Source organism: Hylobates moloch, unplaced genomic scaffold, assembly GCF_009828535.3.
Source record: "Hylobates moloch isolate HMO894 unplaced genomic scaffold, HMol_V3 SCAFFOLD_20, whole genome shotgun sequence".
Classification (NCBI taxonomy): domain Eukaryota; kingdom Metazoa; phylum Chordata; class Mammalia; order Primates; family Hylobatidae; genus Hylobates; species Hylobates moloch.
In genome coordinates, this window is record NW_026652295.1 from 16683405 (window position 1) to 16705155 (window position 21751).

The following is a 21751-nucleotide window of genomic DNA, read 5'->3' on the forward strand; positions in this document are numbered from 1 at the left end:
AACCTAACCATCGGCCTCAGGCAATTTCACCCTCTGAAGCCTTCTTTATACTCAGAGTACAAGCGTTAAATATCATATTGGTAGCTTTTTCTGGATTCAAATTGGCCTACAGGTCTCTTACATTCTCTCAAATAATTTCTCTTCCTCAGACTGTCTCTAAATTTTGACATCTGGCTTTTCTCTTATTAATTTTGCTATCAAAACCATTACCGTATTTGTTCTCAATAATTGTAATTTTTATAAAAACATGTTACATGCTTTTGGCAATCGTTTTATTTCCTACATTGTTTAAGATAAACTTGCCAGCCAGGTGCAGTGGCTCACGCCTGTAATCCCAGCACTTTGGGAGGCCAAGGCGTGAGGATCATGAAGTCAGGAAATCGAGACCGTCCTGGCTAACATGGTGAAACCCCGTCTCTACTCAAAATACAAAAAATTAGCCGGGTGTGGTGGCGGGCGCCTGTAATCCCAGCTACTGGGGAGGCTGAGGCAGGAGAATGGCGTGAACCCGGGAGGCGGAGCTTGCAGTGAGCTGAGATCGCGCCACTGCACTCCAGCCTGAGCAACAGAGCGAGACTCCATCTCAAAACAAAACAAAACAAAACAAAACAAAAAGATAAACTTGCCTATTTCTCTGCAAGTCCCAACTTTAAATCTGGATTCGTTTCATTAAGCAAACTAATGAAACTATAGACTCACCACTGATTGCATATCATGAACTGTCCTTGTTCAGGAACACCATGTATAGGTGTGTGGGTGGCTTACGGATGAATGGAGGATATTTGCTAACAGGTGACAAGAGGAAGAGACACCACATGGGCTGGTAGCAGCCCTTTCCTTAGGATTGAGTAATGACATAAAAGACATTTGCGATATCTATGGCCTTGCTTTTAGGCACTTACGGGTTGATAGGGGACACTTAGAAAACAGAAAACAGAAGAAATTTAAGATAGTAATTTCTTTCTAATTTAATGAATAAACTGTAAATTTCAAAGGTATTTGAGGAAGAGATGCAAGTGGACTGAAGCATTCAGGTACAGTTCTAAAAGTCAGTGGCATTTAAAAAAGATGATTATGTTTGTTAAGATCAGTGGTCTTATCTATTTTTAGTTACATAAAATTTTTATGTGGGGACAATCTTATCCACAAGGTAGATTATCAGAGACACACACAGTGGTTTGAGTGGTGTCAGGCACCTCCTTCCTCTTCTCAAATACCTTCTTCTAACCCACCCCGACTTCAATACCTGGAATTTGAGTTAAGGTACGGCCATCATAAGATGGTCTTTTAAAAAAGAAGATATTTCCAAAAGGCTAAACCTACCAAACATGATCTACCCAGATGATTCTGATGAATGAGGCCATTTGTGTCTCAAGTCAAACAGGCCCTCAGGAGAAGATTTGGAGAAGAGATCATAGAAGCCAGGATGCCATCTGATACAGCAGCCTGTGGTTTTGTTTTCTTTGGTTCAGTTATCTGTGCTCATCTGTAGTCTGAAGATATTAAATGGAACGTTCCATAAATACACAATTTTAAATTTCAAACTATGCTCCTTTCTGAGTAGGGTGATGAAATCTCAAGCCGTCCTGTTCCATCCTGTCCATTTGTGAATCATCCCTTTGCCCAGTATATTTATGCTGTCTAACAAGCTTGTCCAACTTGGGGCCTGTAAGCCACACGTGGCCTAGGATGCCTTTGACTGTGGCCCAACACAAATTTGTAAACTTTCTTGAAGTGTTATGAGATTTATTTATAATTTATATATATATATAAATTATATATATATAAAATTTTTTTTTAGCTCATCAGCTATCATTAGTATTTTATGTGTGGCCCAAGACAATTCTTCTTCCACTGTGTCCCAGGGAAACCAAAAGATTGGATACCCCTGCAGTCCAGGCTGTCTGTTGACATCATCAGCTCCTGCATCCAACCATAGCCATGGTAATGACTCCATGATCCAGTGTCACTGATATGGTTTGGATCTGTGTCCCTACCCAAATCTCATGTTGAATTGTTATCCCCAGTGCTGGAGGTGGGGTTTGGTGGGAGGTGATTGGAGCATGAGGGCAGTTTCACATGGTTTGGCACCATCCTCCCTTGGTGCTGTCCTTACAATAGTGAGTTTTCGTGAGATCTGGCTGTTTAAAAGTGTGTGGCACCTCCCCCCTCCCCTTGCTCCTGCTCCTGCCACTTAAGATGCCTCACTCTCCCTTTGCCTTCCACCATGATTGAAAGCTCCCTGAGGCCTCCCTAGAAGCAGAAGCCGCTATGCTTCCTGTACAGCCTGCAGAACCATGAGACAATTAAACTTCATTTCTTTATAAATTACCCAGTCTTGGGCATTTGTTTACAGCAATGCAAGAATAAACTGATAAAATCACCCAAAGCAGGTGACTGGTCTTCTGACATAATCATCAGAAGATGAATAGTAGCCTGACTCCCCATCACAAAGCCTACGTCATTCACCTCAGCTCATTAAATCCCACAGGCATCTTATCATCTCACATCACCACAAGAAGAAGAAGGGCAAGTATAGTACAACGAGATACTTTAAGAGAGGGAGAAGGACTACATTCACATAACTTTTACAACAGTATATTGTTATAATTGTTCTATTTTATTATTAATTGTTATCACTGATCTCTTACTGTACCTAATTTATAAATTAAACATAATAGGTACATATGTATAGGAAAAAAATATACTGTATAGAAGGTTCAATACGAATCTGTGGTTTCAGGAATCCATTGGGGGTCTTTGAACGTATCCCTCGTGGATACGGGGGGACTGCTGTATTGTATAAGCTTTATAGAATTTTGAGGTCCTGGGTCACCTCCTCTGTTGAGATTCTAGCAACGCCCCTTATATAAAGAGTGCATTAAAAAGTTTTATTTTGTGTAAACAAAGGTAAAAGAGCAGTAGAATCATTCTAACCATAGGTTAAATAGGGAAAAAGGATTTTTCCCCTGAGTCTACTGTGTTATCAGCCCTTGAGTTCAGCCTTGGCTGTTGCAATTGGAGTGTAATCCATGGGGACAAACTCAGTGCAGAGGAGGTGGCTCAGAATGCAAGGACAAGGGCACAAGGTGGAAAAAGAGACCAGAATACTTTTAGCAATGACAAGGAAGGAGACATCAACTCAAAAGAAATATACAGGACAAAGGAGATGACGGGAGACATTTTGAGGTAGAGGGGAGAAAAGTTGAAGGAGCAGAAGTTAACACAGTTATCAGCCTCTTTGTCTGGCACATCATGAGATCATGGGCTAAGGAAAAAGGCAGGTTTGGGCTGCAATCTCAAGGGGAACTGAAAAGATTTAGAAAAGCCCAGCTACTGTCCTCTTCTTTCCAATTCCACTATTTTCTGACCCAATACTGTACAAGAAAATGTTATCAACAAATATGTAGTCAATGATCTTCATGTGTCTGGCCTAAGAAAATAGCGATTAACCAAACAAACCTAATCCCCACTTTCTTGGAATGTATAGGTCTAGTTGGAAAATACGGACAATAAGTATCAAAGAGTTGTGAGGAAGAAGTGTTCACTGGGGGCTAGCCCTTTTGGGGAGACATCATATAGCAGACAGATGCTATGATAGGGCTAGTTCAGGGAAGAGTTCAGGCTTCAAGTTGATGCTCGTTACTTTCCCCTCCAGACTAGCTTATTATTTCTTAGTGGATTTCCCTGCCTCCTATCTCTTTCTAGTCCTATATACCACCACCAAATTAACCCTTGTTATCATGACTATGCTCAAAAATGGTCAATAGTCCCCCAGTGCCTACTACTTAGGCTTCAAACATTTTAGGCTGAGATTGAAGGCTTCTACCAGCCAGGGCCTAACCTTCCTTCCATACCTGGCTTCCACAACCGTCCATTCCAGCTAAACTCACAGACTGTCCTTCATACATGCCATCCTTTATTACCTCTCCACTTTTGTCCCTGCCCATCATCTTGAGGGTTTTTCCTCCACAATCCACTCTTCATGTCTAATTTCCACATGAAGACTCAACTCTCATGTCCATCAGAAAGTGTTCTCTGATCCCCAGTCTAGAAGCAACCTTCCTCTCTTCTGAACATCCATGGAAATTTGTTCATACTTCTTTTAGAATTTTTTTACGACATTCCTAGAACTGTGGTTATTTTTATACTCTTCACATCTTCCTACTATATTATCAACCTAAAGACAGGATTTGTGGCTCATCCACTCTTAGACTCCATAATACTTTATACTCCAATAAAAAACAGATTTAGCTAAGGAAATACTCTGCTAATGTTTGTTGAAGTTAGTGCTAAAAAAATGTCATATGAATGGATGCTTGGAACTTCCCTGTGATCCTGCACACATTGATTCTTATGGATATATATTTTTTCCGCATTTCTGGAATACAAATGTTCTAAATGCATACATACTTCATCCATCCATCCATTCATTCATTATTTAATACAAACATATTGAATGCCCGCCATATGCAAGGTATCCACAGGATAGGGAGGGTGCTGGCTCTGGCTCTATGCAATGTACGCACTCATTGATCAATGTTTATGTCATTTTGTTTCCCTTCTTTCCAGACAAAGGGAAGCAAAGACTCACTGCACCTCATTACTGTCAGCAGAGAGCAATGTGTAATTGGAATGACCTTTGTATAAGTGCTGACCTATGGGGTCAGAATAAGCCTTATAATGTACAGAACCAACTTATGTGCAATTTTAACATCGACAGAGAATACTGGCCTTTAAGAAATTCATCTCATATTTATTGTTTGGAGATTTTACTTTCAGAAGATATCGGTTACATTTCCCCTCTTTTTTTCTCTTCTCTGCAATTATTTTCCTGGCATTCATTCAATAAAGAGATTCAAGTCACTTTTTTAGACTGAAATAAACTTTGATGAAAATTGAAAATCAATGCTTTCCTTCTAATGACGTTAAGAGAAAAGCCTCCAATTTTGTAATTATAATCAATATGTAAAGGGGAAGTGGCCACAAATATGCTGCACATCTTAAGAAGCCGAATGGGTTTGGTTACTTTAATTTTTAAATAATCAGGACATTTTAAAAGTTGCTATTTATAAAATACTTTTTAAAAATGTCATCACATGCACTGAGTGCACCCAGTCTTGATGCCTCGCTAAAGGGTTAGCTGTCTAGCTCCTTCTCCTCCCAGAGACTTTATCCTCATATTGGGTCTGGGGACACACGTGCCGTCTCTTGATTCCTAAGGATCCATTACCCATTTCTCTGCACAAATCTTCGGGGATCCAACCTATCTGTGCCTCCTTCAGCCAGGAGCCTCCGGATCTTTCCAGACTTCTTTGCAATACTGCCTCATGCACTGAATCCATTTCTCGCATAGACTGGCGCTTGGCAGGCAGGCTGGCGTTCCCTGGCTCTGCCTTCCCCATCTCCCTGTCTTTTCTCCCACGGCCCATCTGCCCCTCCTTTCCTCCACCCCCTTCTCCTCTCTGCTCCCCTTTATTTCCACTCCCCACTCGCTTGGCTTTGCTCTCCCTCTCCCCCCTCAGCTCGTCTGTATTTGGAGCTCCGGAAGCTGCCGGCGACTCTCCCCTGGAGCAGCGTGACTGACACTGGCTCCTATTCAGCTGGGAGGAGGGAGAGGGGAGGAGAAGGGGAGGGCCGCGGGAGGAGGGTGCGAGTGGCCGACCACGGATTTGCATTGCCGAAGACGGGACCCCAGGGCAGCGAAGCAGGTAATCCTGCAGCGGTCGGGGCCCGGCGAGGCGGGGAGGGGTCGGGGTGCAGGTGCTGGGGGCGCCTGGCGGCGGGCGCTGGCAAGTTGCGCCCGATGAGTGGGGTGGGGAAGCGGCTGGGACGCGGCGGCTGTGGCGGCAGCGCGCGGGGAATAAAGGCGGCGCGGGCGAGGGGTCCGGGGCGCGGCGACCCGGGCGCGGGGCGCGGGCGCGGGCGGACTCCCATCTAGGTCAGCGGAGCGGCGCGCCCTGCCCCCGCCTCCCCAGCTCCGGCGTCCTGGCCGCTCGGAAGGCGGGGTGCGGGCAGGAGCCGCCCGGGGTTGGCGGGCGGCCGCGGCCTCCCCACCCCAGCGCCGCGGCCCGCCCGGCCGCTCTAACTTTGGGGGGTCTCGTACGCCGGGCTGTGAGTCTTCCGGGGGGTGGGGGTGGGAGTCATTGCGCCGGCTCTGACCAGAGCCACCTCGATCAGAAAGTGCTGGAAAGAAACAGACCTGGCTTCCCCTCTGCAGAACCTGACTTGAGGCGATGAGTCACTTCTAAAAAATGCAGAGGCAACTGAGACTGGGGGAACGGCTCGGAAAAACGGCACCCGCCGCTGGCTCTCTGACTGCTTTGGGTAGAGGGGTGTTCGTGGAAGTAGCCGCCCTATCATCACTTTTAGGGCCAAAAATCAACCTGCAGATGGCCTTTTCTTTATTCTCATCAGAGTGGTGTTCGCTGCAAGTTGTAGCAATATTTGAATGGATGCATTCTTAAAAATTAGTAGGTATGGGTGACTGCATTTAGGAAATTGAACCAGGACTAGGTCCAAACAGCAGAGTGGAGATGAACACTTGGTAAAAACATCTAGGACCTTTGGTTTTATAGTCATGGAAATGCAGAAGCTTCTGAGACTTGAGCACTGTAGTTTACTGAGTACTCCTATTTCCTTGCTGCTTCTGTAGATTTCATTTAAGCAATGTTCCTTAGAATTCTTGGTAAACTATCTAAGCCCACTTAGTGTAAAATTACAACGGTAGAGTGAACTTCAGAGAATTGGATTTATAGTTACTAGAGTCTAATTAGACTGCAAGCCTCTTGAGAGCAAGGATGGGTTGTTTGGTAGTTCCTACAGCACCAAACAGTATTTGGCTCACAGCATGTAATGGATAGACAATAAAAGTGTGTGAGATAGTTAATTCAGTACCTTAAGTGTAGATGGAGCATGACTTCTTGAATACACTGCATATTTTGCAAGGAAAGGCGACTTCTCCATGAATCCCGAAATTTAAAAATTCTTAATAACCTTACAATCAAAGTGTCATATAAATACTTCTTAAGGATAAAGAGAAAAAGAAGTTGACTATGAGATATCAGGAAGGTGATTATCAAGGTGGTCTTTGCTAGTAGGAAGTAAGTTTTTGTTCCCCATCGTTAATATGAGAAGTAATTTAATTTGTTGATACAGGGTAGGGTTTGGTAAACCTTTGAGTTAAGAGCTAGATAGTAAACATGTAGGTTTTGCAGGCCGTATGGTCTCCTCAGCAACTACTCAGTTCCACGGTTATAGTTTGAAAGCAGCTAAAGACAATACCTGAAGGAATGGTATGTTTGTGTTTCACTTTATTTACAGACATTGAACCTTGAACTTTTCACCAGTAACAAAATATTCTTGTTTTTTTCCAGGCATTAAAAAATGTAAAAACTATTCTTAGCTTGAGGGAGGAGCAGAAAACACAAAAGTAAGAGAGAGGGGAATGGATTTGTCCTTCTAGTAGTAGTTTGCCACTCCCACTGATTGATTCTGTGCTAGAATCTGGAGAGGAGCCTATTGAAAGGATTAATGGGCCACATTCTCTTGAGTGCCTGTTATACCTTGGTAGTTAAGTTAAATACCCTCCAGAAAAGCATTAACTTATTTTGAGCATTATGGAGTTTTGTTTTGTTTTGAATATTTTCTAACATCTTTATGCATGAGGTTTTGTTTTGTTTTTAATTTATTATGTAACATTTTATATGTAAAAATAATATGCTAAGTCTAGGTAAGTTATGAACATTATATTCAACTGAACACCTGCGAACCCACCACTAGGTTTATAAACTAGGGCTTAAGAACTAGATAGTTGTGAAAAGATAGCTCATAGAATGGGAGGGAATATTTAGGAATCATGTATCTGATAAGGGACTTGTATCCACAACGTATAAAGAGTTCTTACAACTCAATAATAAAAAGAAAAATAATCCAATTTAAAAATGGGCAAAGGATCTGAATAGCTATCTCCAAAGAAGATATACAAATGGCCAATAAACCCATGAAAAGATACTCAACATCATTATTCATCAGAGAAATTCAAATCAAAACCACGATGGGATACCAATTTATACTCACTACCATGGCTATAATCAAAAAGTCAGATAATAACAAATACTGGTGAGGATGTGGAGGAATTGGAACCTTTGTACACCGCCGATGGTAATATAAGATGGTACCCTCACTTTGGAAAAGTTTGGCAGTTCTTCAAATTAAACATAGAGTTACCATATGACCTAGCCATTCCATTGTAAATATATGTCCAAGAGAAATTAAAACATATGCTCACAAAAAAACCTGTACACAGATGTTGACAGCAACACCATTCATAATAACCAAGAGGTGGAAACAAACCAAATGACTATCAGTTGATGAGTGGATAAATAAAAGGTGGTATATCTATACAGCGAGATATTATTTGGCCATAAAAAGGAGTGGAGTACTGATACATGCTACAACATGGATGAATCTTGAAAACATTATGCTAAGTGAAAGAAGCCAGTCAAAATACCACATACTGTGTGATCTATTCATTTGAAAATGTCCAGACCAAGGAAATGTATAGAGCTAGAAAGTAGATTTTTTGTTGCTTAGGGCTGAAGGGGCTGGAGGTGGGTTGGGTAGGGAAGTGATAGATAAAGGTCACAGGGTTTCTTTTTGAGCTGAAACATGAAAATATCCTCTAATTGACTGTAGTGATAGTCGCACGTATCTGTGAATACACTAAAAACCATTGAGTTGTACACCTTAAATGGGTGAATTGTGTGGTATGTGAATTACATCTCAATAAAATTGTTCAAGAAAATAAACAGAAAATTGGGGGAAAAAGTACTAGATTGTTAGCATCCAGTTGCATCTTTGTGTTTTTCCTCTGTGTCTGCTCTCATGTCCATCCCAACCCTGAATTTTGTGTTAATCATTCCCTGGTTTATTGTAAAACAGTTTTATCACATGTGTATGTATTCTAAAACAATAGTATTTAGGTTTGTTTTTTGATTTATAAAAAAAGGTACTTATAATCTCGCATTCTCTTTTGAGATGGAGTCTCTCTCTGTCGCCCAGGCTGGAATGGAGTGGCATAGTCTCAGCTCACTACAACCTCCGCCTCTCAGGTTCAAGAGATGCTCCCGCCTCAGCCTCCTGAGTAGCTGGGATTACAGGCGCGGGCCACCATGCCTGGCTAATTTTTGTATTTTTAGTAGAGAAGGGGTTTCACCATGTTGGCCAGGCTGGTCTCAAACTCCTGACCTCAGGTAATCTGCCCTTCTCGGCCTCCCAAAGTACTGGGATTACAGGTGTGAGCCACTGTACCCAGCCTAATCTCGCATTCTTAAAATTCAACATTAGGTCATTAAGAATTCCCCACGTTGGGCCGGGCATGGTGGCTCAGGCCTGTAATCCCAACACTAGGAGGCCGACACGGGTGCATCACGAGGCCAGGAGATCGAGACCATCCTGGCTAACGTGGTGAAACCCCGTCTCTACTAAAAAATACAAAAAATTAGCCGGACGTAGTGGCGGGCACCTATAGTCCCAGCTACTCCAGAGGCTGAGGCAGGAGAATGGCGTGAACCCGGGAGGCGGAGCTTGTAGTAAGCCGAGATCACGCCACTGCACTCCAGCCTGGGCGACAGAGGGAGACTCTATATCAAAAAAAAAAAAGAATTACCCACGTTGTGGCATGTAGGTATGTAATATTTCTTGGCAAATATTCCATGATTTATTTCACCATTCTCGTTGACAGGCGTTTGGGTTGGTTCCTGTGTTTTGCTATTACAAAGAATCCTGCTTCGAAGACTTTTTTTCGTGTCTTGGCACACATGTGCAAGAGTTCTTCACCGTGAATGTGCCGTGTATTTTAATGGAAAAAAAAAAAAGGAAACCTGATTTTCCTTTGACTTACACATTGATGGCATGTAACCACTTACTCATTTCCCCAAACCAAGATAAAATGACTAGATCTGACGTTCTGACTTCTCATCCTATTTACATTCTAGTTGTAAATGTATTTCCAAACGTTTTAAGAAGTGTGGAAAATCCAAAATTTCACAACTGAATTTCAGAGCAGAGCCTTTTAACCCGATCACTCACGGACATCTTCATCTCCTTATATCACCTGGGTTTAGGATGGGAGGGAAGACAACTTTATTATTACATCAAAGGAACATTACTTTAATCAAAGCATATGAATGGTTACTAAACCTCACTAAAAGTTGCCTTGTATTGTATATCCTGCTGGGTGGTCTAGTATTTCCGATACGATTTAGTTAGGTAATTCTGATAACAATGAGCCTCGGGCAGATCTAGATCTGTCATTGACTTAGGCAGTGAGCTTTTGCCGTTCATTCGGGATATTTCTCCTTGAACTTAGAAGGGGGAAAGCATCTTAAAGTCAGAACAAACCATTATAAGGAATTTTTAAATTACTTTTACTATTTTAAGATACATATAAATTTACGATTTCAAACTTTTTTTTTTTTTTGAGACAGAGTCTTGCTCTGTCGCCCAGGCTGGAGTGCAGTGGCACAATCTCCGCTCACTGCGGAGAGGGTTACAAGAGGCTGAACATAGAAGGGAGGTAACCTAAATGGCAGTTCTGAAGAGGAAGATGGTTCCTGGAGAAGTTAGATGCTGGAGACACCAAAGACAGACCTGTAGTGGCTGGGCATGGTGGCTCACACCTGTAATCCCAGCATTTTGGGAGGCCAAGGCAGGTGATCACGAGGTTAGGAGATCGAGACCATGCCAGCTAACACGGTGAAACCCCGTCTCTATTAAAAATACAAAAAAAAAATTAGCCAGGCATGGTGGCATGTGCCTGTAGTCCCAGCTACTTGGGAGGCTGAGGCAGAAGAATCACTTGAACCCGGGAGGTGGAGGTTGCAGTGAGCCGAGATCATGCCACTGCATTCCAGTGTGGGCAACAGAGTGAGACTCCATCTCAAACACACACACACACACAACAAAACAGACCTGTAGCACATAGACAGCTTTGTTGTCCTATTATTGTGCACGGTTTAATGAGAAAATAACCTCTGTTACTTTGCATCATTCCATTTGGAAATCCAGAGAAATTCTGGGATCCATTGGTTGATTTACTCCCCCTATGTTGAGGGACTGCCATATCCCTAGCATCTGGGGATGCAAAAATGAACATCAGTGAAGGAAGACAGAATGAATAGAAGATGACACTTAAGCTGTAAACGTAAGTCTCAAAGGATCTATTCTGATGATTGTCATCATTTCCTACTTTGTTTCTGTTTAGTTTTAGTGAGAGAAGAATCACTGGATTCTTGGCCAGGCGTGGTGGCTCATGCCTGTAATCCCAGCACTTTGGGAGTCTGAGGCAGGCGGATCACAAGGTCAGGAGATCGAGACCATCCTGGCTAACATGGTGAAACCCCGTCTCTACTAAAAATACAAAAAAAAATTAGCCAGGGGTGGTGGCAGGTGCCTGTAGTCCTAGCTACTCGGGAGGTTGAGGCAGGAGAATGGCGTGAACCCAGGAGGCAGAGCTTGCAGTGAGCCGAGATCACGCCACTGCACTCCAGCCTGGGCAACAGAGTGAGACTCCGTCTCAAAAAAAAAAAAAGAATCACTGGATTCTTATGAAAATGAATTATTTTATCCTAAGGCAACAAGAACAGTTAAATTGGACCACACTAAAAAAATGAGATGATCAGATTTTTCAGAACCAGGTAAAATAGGCTTCCAAGTGGTGGATGTATAGTTCAGTGTGGTTATAGTGTGATATACTGGAGTTGGAGGCGTCCATTTGTAATCTTAGTTTCGAAGCTGCTATGGTCTGAATGTTTATGTCCTCCCAAAATTCACATGTCAAAATCCTCACTGCCATTGTGATGGTATTAGGAGTGGAAGGCCTTGGGAGGTGAATAGGTCATGGGGCAGAGCACTCATGAATGGATTAGTGCCCTTATGAAAGAGAACCAAGGGAGACCCTTTGCTTCTTTCGCCAAGTAAGGACACAGCAAGAAAGTGCCATCTATGAGCCAGAAAGTGGGCCTTGATCTGCATTGATCTTGGACTTCCCAACCTCCAGAACTGTGAGAAATGAATTTCTATTGTTTATAAGCTATCCAGTCTGTGGTGTTTTGTTACAGCAGCCTGAAAGAAACTAACATAGTAACCTGTGTATTACCCAAACTGTGCAAGTGATAGATCAATATGATATAAGTGTGATCTTTCCATCGAATGTGTACTGTCCTGGTATTGCTACTCACCCCTCTCCAGTGGCAGGAAAACCAAATGTCTGGCCTAATGAGTTAGGTTGATTGATGGACAGGTTCAACTAATTGGTTACTTGACAGGAGGTAGGCTAAATGCAGATAGTCTTTCTCTCGGCAGTCATGCTGGAAGCTGTGGCTAGAGATTTTCAGGGTACAATGCAGATCCACAATTATTTAGGCAATTTTTTTTAAGTTTACATTTTTATTTCTCCTCCATTTGGATTTCTTCTCTGTTTCTTAGTACTCCTCTCTGTGTTCAAAGATCTCACTGTAGACGACCTTCCACTCCCCCTCCTTCCATCTTGCTTCAGAACAGCCTCTCTCTTCTTTAGGAATTCACTCCCCTCAATGCCTCTTTCTGAATGGAAGGTGGACTATTATCAATTGAAAGTCTTCAGTAATTGAAAACTTTAAAAAGAGGCTTGTTAATAGTGTGAGTCTCTATATAATATATAATTGGGGATGGAACTCATTTTTATGCTTCTTATTTTGGTTCAGCAATCTTTAAACTGTGTGCATTTACTATATGCAAAGGCTTGCCAAAGGTACATGTGCACAGGTGCTTTGAGAATATAAAGGTCCAAATCCTCCTCTTCCATATGTGCTTTTTCCTAAGGCTAATCTTGATGAGAATGGACCTGTAATGGAGACACAAGTTCTCTTTCCCATCTGCTTTTCCATAATCAACTTCCTCTCGCTTTCCTTGTGAAAAGCATATGTCTACCCCATTTTCCTAATCCATTTTACTGAATGGTTTATGTCTAACTCATTTTAGTAAATTGCTTTCCCCAAGGATGTAAAACTCTAGGGGATGGGGAGGACAAAAAAGGGGGAAATTTCTGAATATAAATTTCGTTTCAGGGGTGAGAAAGCAAATGACTCTAATGCCTGAGCAGAGACCCTTTTGCAAATCATGTGTTTTCTAAATCTATCTTAAAAAACAAAAAGTGAAGGCCAATCTAATCAAATAGTAACCCGATATTAAAGGATAAACTCTAAAAGAGAATGAAATTTTGACTCTCATACAAATAAAAAATAGACATTTTCAAACTTATTTAAAAAATGAGAGAGCCAGAAAGGTTTTGCAGTCGGTTTAAAGGAGATCATTTATAAGAATGCTGGAATGAATTTGCTTAATACATGTAAAACTGGCTTCTTCCACAATGGGAGAGGGAAGGTGATTTGACTTCCACAGGATAAAGTTTATTTGCATGTCTGTATGACTTGCTTTACTATCAGTTTTCTGCAACTTAACATATATCTCTACAGAGTTGTAAAATAGCTTAGTCAAATGCAATCAATGACTGAGATGACCCAGATGAATAAGTAGTAGGGTACTCATGAAATTTGTCTTCTCAATTTTTCCTTACACTGACAATTAAAATAAATTTTGATATTTCACTACCATGTGATGTTGGAGTTCAAAAATTAAGTGACATTTCTGTAACAAAATTCCTCCCATTTCCATCTCCTCATTATGTTTCCCAGCATTACATTGATAAAAACAAAAAATAAGAATTAAATTGATGCTCAACATTGACCCATTTTATTTATTTTTATTTTATTATTATTTTTTATTGAGACGGAGTCTTGCTCTGTCGCGCAGGCTGGAGTGCAGTGGCACGATCTTGGCTCACTGCAACCTCTGCCTCCTGGGTTTAAGTGATTCTCATGCATCAGCCTCCTGGCTAGCTGGGACTACAGGCGCGAGCCACCATGCCCGGCTAATTTTTTGTACTTTTAGTAGAGATGGGGTTTCACCATGTTGGCCGGGCTGGTCTCAAACTCCTGACCTCAGGTGATCCACCCGCCTTGGCCTCCCAAAGTGCTGGGATTACTGGCGTGAGCCACTGCCCCCAGCCACCTTGACTCATTTTAATAAGTATACACATGCCCATATCCATAAAGTAATGAAAAATACGTGTTCAAAAGAGAGATTTCCAATAAAGTTGCTTTTTATTTACTTTTAGTAATTATTTGTCAAAATTTGTAATACTTGTGTTATTTTCTAAGTCACATCCTACTAATAGTAACAATGGTATTGAGATATGACAGCCTGCTGGCAGTCCTCACAGCCCTCGCTCGCTCTTGGCACCGCCTCTTCCTGAGCTCCCACTTTGGCGGCACTTGAGACCTTCAGCCCACCGCTGCGCTGTGGGAGCCCCTTTCTGGTCTGGCCAAGGCAGGAGCCGGCCCTCTCAGCTTGCAGGGAGATGTGGAGGGAGAGAAGGCGAGCGGGAACCGGAGCTGCGCGCGGGCGCTTGCGGGCCAGCTGGAGTTCCGCATGGGCGTGGGCTTGGCGCGCCCTGCACTTGGAGCAGCCGGCCGGCCCTGCCGGCCTCAGGCAATGAGGGACTTAGCGCCCGGGCCAGCGGCTGCGGAGGGTGTACTGGGTCCCCCAGCAGTGCTAGCCCACCGGCACTGTGCTCAATTTCTCACCGGGCCTTAGCTGCCTTCCTGCGGCGCAGGGCTCGGGACCTGCAGCCCACCATACCTGAGCCTCCCACCCCCTCCATGGGCTCCTGTGCGGCCGGAGCCTCCTCCCCGACGAGCGCCACCCCCTGCTCCACGGCGCCCAGTCCCATCGACCACCCAAGGGCTTGAGGAGTGCGAGCGCACGGCGCGGGACTGGCAGGCAGCTCCACCTGCAGCCCTGGTGCAGGATCCACTGGGTGAAGCCAGCTGGGCTCCTGAGTCTGGTGGAAATGTGGAGAACCTTTATGTCTATCTCAGGGATTGTAAACACACCAATCAGCACCCTGTGTCTAGCTCAGGGTCTGTGAATGCACCAATCGACACTGTATCTAGCTACTCTGGTGGGGCCTTGAGAACCCTTATGTCTAGCTCGGGGATTGTAAATACACCAATCAGCCCTCTATATCTAGCTCAAGGTTTGTAAACACACCAATCAGCACCCTGTGTCTAGCTCAGGGTTTGTGAATGCACCAATCGACACTCTGTATCTAGCTGCTCTGGTGGGGCCTTGGAGAACCTTTGTGTCCATGCTCTGTATCTAACTGATCTGATGGGGACATGGAGAACCTTTATGTCTAGCTCAGGGATTGTAAACGCAGCAATCAGCGTCCTGTCAAAACAGACCACTCGGCTCTACCAATCAGCAGGACGTGGGTGGGGCCAGATAAGAGAATAAAAGCAGTCTGCCTGAGTCAGCGGTGGCAACCTCCTCCGGTCCCCTTTGACCCTGTGGGAGCTTTGTTCTTTTGCTCTTTGCAATAAATCTTGTTACTGCTCACTCTTTGAAGTCACACTGCTTTTTGTGAGCTGTAACATTCACGGCAAAGGTTTATAGCTTCACTCCTGAAGCCAGCAAGACCACCGAGCCCACCGGGAGGAATGAATAACTCCAGACCCGCTGCCTTAAGAGCTGTAACACTCACCGCGAAGGTCTGCAGCTTCCCTCCTAAGCCAGTGAGACTTCAAACCCACCAGAAGAAAGAAACTCCAGACCCGCCACTTTAAGAGCTGTAACACTCACTGTGAGGGTCTATGGCTCCATTCTTGAAGTCAGTGAGACCAAGAACCCATCAATTCCGGACACAGTATCAGAATAGCTTTTTTTAAAAAACGTTTTGACCATTGAATTAGAGTTTAAATTTAAATGTTTTTGATGCAGAAAAGTAAGGTAGCCTAGTGAGTGAAATAGACTAAAGCACAAAATACGTAAAATTAGGGTAAACTTCTGTAGGGCAAGAAGTGTGGAAATACAAGTGCAAGGAGAAAACGGAATTATGCAAAATTTGTGACTATTAAAGAGCAGCCTGTTCCAGTATTCTTTTAAAATGAGTAAGAATGAATTTCACTGGACATATAAGAAAGCTTTATATGTCCATATTTACACAATGTTGGAAGTTACATTCTTTGCGACTATTCACATTTTGGTGCCAGTTTCTATATGCCAATCTAAAAATGTGCAAGAGGCTTTTACAAAATTCTTTCAGGGTATAAACAAGTAAAAAAATTGAAGATTCCTGTTGTAGCTCACTCTGCTGCTATGTTCTGACCAAAAACCAAGGGTCAGTAATTGTGGCAAAACCTTTCTAGCTCAGTATTGGTAAATGAACCAATTCATTAATTGACATAGTTCTAGTGACTCCTTGTTTTACTGGATGTCCCTAAGGAAGACATTTAAGAATTAAAGGTCTCGGCTGGGCACGGTGGCTCACGCCTGTAATCCCCAGCACTTTGAGAGGCCGAGGTGGGTGGATCACGAGGTCAGGCGTTCAAGACCAGCCTGGCCAACATAGTGGAACTCCATCTCTATTAAAAATACAAAAAATGGCCAGGTGCGGTGGTTCATGCCTGTAATCTCAGCACTTTGGGAGGCCAAGGTGGGCGGATCATGAGGTCAGGAGCTGGAGACCATCCTGGCTAACACGGTGAAACCCCATCTCTACTGAAAATACAAAAATTAGCCAGGTGTGGTATAGACCGGGCGTGGTGGCGGGTGCCTGTAGTCCCAGGCACTCGGGAGGCTGAGGCAGGAGAATCGCGTGAATCCGGCAGGCAGAGGTTGCAGTGAGCTGAGATTGCACCACTGCATTCCAGCCTGGGCGACAGAGTGAGACTCCATCTCAAAATTTAAAAAAGTTTAATGTATAAATTAGGTATAGTAAGAGATTAACAATAATAACTAATAATAAAGTAAAACATTATTGCAATATACCATAATAAAGGTTATGTGAACGTGGAGTCCCTCTCCCTCTCTCAAAATATCTTACTGTACTGTGCTCACCTATATTTGGACCATTGTTGATCATGGGTAACTGAAACTACAGAAAGTGAAACGGGGCAAAGGGCAACTACTCCATTTGGATCTGTAAATATATAGCTTTCACCAAGTTTGGAAGTTTTTGGTCATGATTTCTTCTTTTGTTTTATTTATTATTTTCATTTTTATTTAAAGCACAAAAGCATAATGTTTTGCTTTTTTGAAACAGGGTCTCACTGTCACTCAGGCTGGAAGGCCGTGGCACGATTTTGGCTCACTACAGCCTCCACCTCCTGGGCTCAAGTGATCCTCCTGTCTCAGTTTCCCAAGTAGCTGGGACTATAGGCTCACGCCACCACACTCAGCTAATTTTTAAGTTTTTTGTAGAGACGGGGTCTCCCTATGTTGCCCAGGCTGGTTGTGAACTCCTGGGCTCAAGCAATCTCCCTACCCCAGCCTCTGAAAGTGCTGGGATTACAGGTTTGAGCGACCACGCCTAGCCTGAGCAGTGGTTTATGTCTACTTCAGTTTGCAAAGCCTTTGGGACTACACAGCTCAGGGACTTGTGCTGGTTCATACACAGAGCCAGGGCATCCCCTTCTTTAGCTTTCTTCTCTCTGGGATTCTCGCCACACACCTCTACCCCAAGATCCTTTTTTCCTGTTCTGGAAAGACTAGATTTCTTTTAAAGTTTAAGGTGCTTATGCTGCTGTAGAGTTCTCCAAGACTTGGGGCCATCCTCAGGACAAAGTAGCGAAAGGAATAAAATACCAGGAATTCTTCCCATACTCTGTGGACCATGAGGTCCCCTGTTCCCCTACTTTTCTGTCAGTAAGACCAGATTTCTTTTTCTTTTTCTTTTTGAGGCAGAGTCTCGCTCTGTCGCCCAGGCTGGAGTGCAAGGGCGCGATCTCGGCTCACTGCAACCTCCGCCTCCCGGATTCAAGCAATTCTCCTGCCTCAGCCTCCTGCATAGCTGGGATTACAGGCCCATGCCACCACACCTGGCTAATTTTTGTATTTTTAGTAGAGACGGGGTTTCACCATATTGGTCAGGTTGGTCTGGAACTCCTAACTTCATGATCCACCTGCCTCGGCCTCCCAAAGTGCTGGGATTACAGGTGTGAGCAACCTCGCCCGGCGCAGGTTTCTTTAGAAAAAAACCTTCAGGTGCCTGTGCTGCTGCTCACTGTTCTGCTCACTGGCACGATCTCTGCTCACTGCAAGCTCTGCCTCCCGGGTTCATGCCATTCTCCTGCCTCACCCTCCCAAGTAGCTCGAGTAGCTGGGACTATAGGCGCCCACCACCACGCCCAGCTAATTTTTTGTATTTTTAATAGAGACGGGGTTTCACCATGTTAGCCAGGACGGTCTCGATCTCCTGACCTCGTGATCCGCCAGCCTCGGCCTCCCCAAGTGCTGGGATTACAGTTGTAAGCAACCGTGCTTGGCCCTATGAAATGATAGCCTCTTTTATGCTTTCAGTCCATGGTGCTTTTGGTATCCCCCTGCTTGCAGTCTGCAGTGATTTTGCAGTGTGCTTGTTCTGTAGCCTGGTTTGAGAAGTGCGGTGTGTGAGGCCGGGCGTGGTGGCTCACGCCTGTAATCCCAGCACTTTAGTAGGCTGAGGCAGGCGGGTCACCTGAGGTCAGGCGTTCGACACCAGCCTGGCCAACATGGTGAAACCCCATCTCTACTAAAAATACAAAAATTCACCAGGTGTGGTGGTGGGCACCTGTAATCCCAGCTACTCGGAAGGCTGGGGCAGAAGACTCACCTGCACCCAGGAAGCAGAGGTTGCCGTGAGCTGAGATCATGCCAATGCACTCCAGCCTGGGTGACAGAGTGAGACTCTGTCTCAAAAAAAAGGAAGTGTGGTGTATGAGATGTTACCATCATTGGGTCTGGAAGATAGAGGAGGTAGTAACACTTGCCATGATAATTCAGGGATTGAGCACTCACTGGGTGCAGATCGCAGTGGTGAGTGCTGTGGACCATTCAGAGGGAAATTATAATAATGACATGTAGGCATCACTTTGTAGTTGCAAAGTTCACTTCATGGTCTCCTTTCACCTTCCCAAGAATCCTGAGGCATGTATTATTATTGGGTAGCTAATACTTACGACATATTTCCAGAAGGCCCCTGAGCTTTAGGTCCCTACTCGTAACTGCCAACTGTAGGCACTTGAAATGCAGATCCTCTAACTCTGAACTCCTCTGCCCTGGGCACCTCCACTCCCTATCTCTGTTTTGATTGGCACCACCTTCCCTGAAGCAAAACATCTAAGATATCCTAGCTTCTCTCTTTCCCTCCAAACCTCCAACAATTTAATCTTTTCTCAAATCTTGCCTAATGTAAACTTCTCTTAGATCTTCTTCAACCCGCTGTCACTTTATTCCCAACTCCCCTCCCAGCCCTCACTACCACCCCTTCTAACTACTCATCAATCCCTTGTTTCTCATGCTCTGTTAGATAGCTCCTGGCACGTAATGAATGTTCAATTAATATTTGCTCGTCATTCATGCTTCCATGCCTTTGCATATGCGAGGCATAGGCGCTGGGATGCCTTTACTTATTTTTCTTCTTCTGAATACCATCCTCTCATCTTTGAGACTTAATTTGGTTCTTATCATAACTTTAGTAGCCTCTCTACTTCCCAGGGCTCAGTTGCATGTCTGCCTTTCTTGAGCTCCCCTTCCCACATGCTCCCACTACATTCCTGCATGCCTCTGTTACAGTAATTCTCAAAGTGTGGGCCCTTGTACTCTGAAGAGTGCTTCTTAAAAAGGCAGATTCCTGGGAATACCCAGAACTACTACATCAGTATTGTTGAGAGTGGGGCCCAGGAGCCTGCATTTAAGAAGCCTCACCTCTCCCCCAGTGATTCTTACGCAGAGAAAAAAGAGTGGTGGGAATCAATGTTTTATTCTCTCACCTGCCTTGGCCCGTACAACTAGTTCCAGGAGTGGGGAGTATGGCCACTTGGAGCAGTCTCTGGGTAAGTTTCACCACCACTTCTGACCGTTGGGAGATGAGAACAGCAAAGTTACTCAGATTTAATGTTTTTTTTCTTTTTTTGAGACGGTGTCTTGCTCTGTCGCCCAGGCTGGAGTGCAGTGGCATGATCTCGGCTCACTTCAAGCTCCACCTCCCAGGTTCATGCCATTCTCCTACCTCAACCTCCCGAGTAGCTGGGACTACAGGTGACCACCACCACACCTGGCTAATTGTTTTGTATTTTTGTAGTAGAGATGGGGTTTCACCATGTTAGCCAGGATGGTCTCAATCTCCTGACCTCGTAATCCGCCTGCCTCGGCCTCCCAAAGTGCTGGGATTACAGGTGTGAGCCACCATGCCCAGCCAGATTTAATGGTTTTTAACTGTATCTTTACAAAGAGGCACAATCCTTTTTCACTTGTTTGTTTTTAAACCTTTTTTGAGTTATAATTTTATATGCAATAAAATTGACCCATTTTAAATGTCCTAACCTACTTTCTGTCTCTATAGATTAGCCTTTCCTGGATATTTCTTATAAATGGAATCATATAACACACAGTCTTCTTGTCTTTCATTTAGTGTAATGCTTTTGAAGTTCACTTGTTTTGTAGCATGTATCAGTATTTCATTCTTTTTTATGGCTGAATAATACTCCATTATAATACATATGCCATATTTTGCTTAGCCATTCACTGTTAATGGACATTTGGATTGTTTCCATTTTTTGGCTATTATGAACAGTGCTGCTATGACATTTGTGCACAAGTCTGTGTGCGAACATATATTTTTATTTCTCTTGAGTGAAATAGAGTGGAATGGCTGGTTCACATGGCAAACATGTGCTTAACTTTTGAAGAAACTTCCAAACAGTTTAAACCAACTGCCCCATTTTCCATATTCACCAGCAATGTCTGAGGGTTCCAATTCCTTCATATTCTCACCAGCACTTTTTATTTTCTGTCTTTTAGGTTGTAATCATCCTAGTGTGTGTGAAGTGGTATCTGATTGGAGTCTTGATTTGCATTTTCCTAACGACTACTGATATTGAGCCCTTTCACATGTGCTCTTGGCTATTTGCCTGTCTTCTCTGGGAAGATGTCTATTTCGATATTTTGCTGATTGTTAAACTGGCATATTTGTCTTCTTATTGAGTGTAAAAGTTTTTTTATACATTCTGGATACAAGGCGAGTAATACATCTACTTGATGGAGGGAGAATGGTTCACGACCCCCCTGCCCAGTCTGTAGTGGCCTGGCCAGCAGGGTCTTCATGGCTCTTCTTTTCGCAGTGCCAGCGTGTGGCCCTTAGGGGACTCCTAGAAGCAGTTCTTTGAACTCTACCTCCTCCATGGCGTAAACAAGCGCAAAGGGGCAATGTGGGGACACAGGAACAGAAAGAGCTTCCTCAACTGCATAGGTGCTTAGAAAGGGCTATAGAGGGGCCTGGGGAATGAGCTCCTCTTCAGTGAAGGGTTTCTATCTCGTGTTTAGCCAAGCGAGTTTCCACTCCGTGATAGGGGAATAGCACAGGGTTTATCCTGGTCCTGGTCAGCATTCAGAGTCCTTTATTTTATGGCTCTGCCTTACTCAGCCCCATCACCCCAAGTCAGTGCACAGAGCCAGGCTTCGGGGTGTACTTAGCCTTCTCCATGGCCTCAGTTCTCACTGGGCTCCCTCCTGCCACAGTAGCCCAGTTCCCTGTGGCCCAGTGCTGTGGACAGCTGGCCGGCCCCCAGTGGCTGAACTGTCTACTCCTCAAGGAGATTGTGCCTTGAGG

The 21751-nt window shown here is 44.0% G+C and overlaps 1 protein-coding gene across 1 annotated transcript in view; it reads left to right on the top strand.

The window, feature by feature from the left end:
- The first annotated feature begins 5399 nt into the window (after positions 1-5399).
- The window catches only part of CAP2 (cyclase associated actin cytoskeleton regulatory protein 2), a 160333-nt gene continuing 143981 nt past the window's right edge, over positions 5400-21751 (top strand). The window contains exon 1 of the mRNA XM_032140419.2: positions 5400-5711. The gene's annotated coding sequence lies outside the window, so the exon portion shown is untranslated. The remainder of the gene's footprint in view (positions 5712-21751) is intronic.